Below are 2329 nucleotides of genomic sequence, written 5' to 3' on the forward strand. Positions count from 1 at the left end.
TTCTCTGGGGGTTTCAAGAGAAATTCAAGGCTTGGTCTCTGCCCTCAAAGAGCTGACTGAGTGGGTAAAATGAAAACCTATGGGAAACTTACAAAACAGGTGAGTTGAGAGTATGTCTTATACCCAGGTTCAAATGCTGATGAGTAGAAATTAAGGCAGAAAAAGGATGGGAAAAAAAAATCCCATTCTAACCCCACCTCTCTCTCCAGAGGCAAAAAATGAATCTGATCTGATTGTCATGAAATTCAACTTTTGATATTCCAGGCCTTCAAATCACCCACAGTTGCAGGAATCAGCCCTCAAACATCAGAAATGCAAAGACATCGCCTGTTCTGGTTGGAAAGACCCAATATCTTAAGATGGCAATAGTCAGCCAAGTAATCTCAGATTCAGCACAATCCCCGTCACAATCCTAGCTACCCTTTTTGAAGACTGTGACAAGCTGATCCTAAAATTTGAAAGGTGAGGAACCTAAGCCCCTAGAAGACAGTTCAAGTAGGGTCCAAGTGGGAGACCAGCTGGAGCCAAGGGCTAACGAGAAAGGATTCCTCATCTGCTCTGGGATGTCTCAAAACCATCAGCTAGGCAGAACTAAGGCTTTCCTTGCTTGGACCTGGTACTAAAAGCTAGTGAAGTGGTCCAAGGAGCCACTGATCGCCAAGCAAAACAACGGAGAGAGCTCTAGAAGCTCCCGTTGTCTCTACAGGATTGTTGTTCAGTTGCCCAGTCATATCCGACTCTTTGCAGCCCCTTGGACTGCAGCACGCCCTGCCTCCCTGCCTCACCGTCTCCCGGAGTTTGCTCAAGTCCATGTTCATTTCATCAGTGATGCTGTCCAGCCATCTCATCCTCTGACGCCCTCTTCTCCTTCTGCCCTCGATCTTCCCCACAATCAGGGACTTTCCCAGTGAGCCGTCTGTTCGCATCAGGTAACCAAAATACTGGAACTTTAGCTTCAGCATCAGTCCTTCCAATGAAGGACTGATCTACAGAATTCACGTTTGATAAAATCCAACGTGCTCTGATGATAAAAATGCTAACATAAAGAAACAAAAATGCACAAACAAACAAACAAGGAGCAGAAGGGAACTTCCTCAACCTGATAAAGGACATCTGTAAAAGAACAAAGCTAACCATGAGTGACTGCTTCCCCTTTACCCTCAGAAGCAAGAGAAGGATGTTCATTCTGCCGCTTCTATCAGCACAGTGATACAGACTCTCAGTCAGTCAGTTCAGTCGCTCAGTCGGGTCTGACTGTTTGCGACCCCATGAATCGCAGCACGCCAGGCCTCCCTGTCTATTACCAATTCCTGGAGTTCACTCAGATTCATGTCCATCGAGTCAGTGATGCCAGCCAGCCATCTCATCCTCTGTCGTCCCTTTCTCCTCCTGCCCCCAATCCCTCCCAGCATCAAAGTCTTTTCCAATGAGTCAACTCTTTGCATGAGGTGGCCAAAGTACTGGAGTTTCAGCTTCAGCATCAGTCCTTCCAAAGGAATCCCAGGGCTGATCTCCTTCAGAATGGACTGGTTGGATCTCCTTGCAGTCCAAGGGACTCTCAAGAGTCTTCTTCAACACCACAGTTCAAAAGCATCAATTCTTTGGCGCTCAGCCTTCTTCACAGTCCAACTCTCACATCCATACATGACTACTGGAAAAACCATAGCCTTGACTAGATGGACCTTAGTCGGCAAAGTACTGTCTCTGTGAGGACAGTTAGGGAAGGAAAAGATATAAAAGGCATCCATATTAGAAAGGAAGAAGATGCATACGACATGACCTCCTATACAGAAGATCCTAAGGAATCCACTAAAAAAATGATTAGAATTAATAAATAGGTTCAGCAGTCTTGCAGAGCACAGTATCAGTACACAAAAATCAACTGTATTTCTGTACACTAGCAACTCCAAAAAAGAAATTAAGAAAACAATTTCACTTATAATAGCATTGAAAAGAATAACATACTTAGGAATAAGTATATTCCTAAAACAGAAGTGCAAATTTCTTACTCTCCAAACAAAAAAATTCATCGCTAAAAGATCTAAGTAAATGGAAAGACAGCCCATGTTCTTGTTGCAAAGACATAATATTGTTAAGATGGCAAGAGTCCCCAGTCCCAGGCAAGAATACTGGAGTGGGGAGCCATTTCCTACTCCAAGGGATCTCCGCAACCCAGGGATCAAACCCGCGCCCCTGGCTTCTCCTGCTTTAGCAGGCGGATTCTTCACCACCAGCGCCACCTAGGGCTTCCCTGTGGCTCAGCTGGTAAAGAATCCACCTGCAGTGCAGGAGACGTGGGTTCAACCCCTGGGTGGAGAAGGGAATGGCA

The sequence above is a fragment of the Oryx dammah genome, unplaced genomic scaffold (genome assembly GCF_014754425.2).
Source record: "Oryx dammah isolate SB20612 unplaced genomic scaffold, SCBI_Odam_1.1 HiC_scaffold_26, whole genome shotgun sequence".
NCBI classification, from domain to species: domain Eukaryota; kingdom Metazoa; phylum Chordata; class Mammalia; order Artiodactyla; family Bovidae; genus Oryx; species Oryx dammah.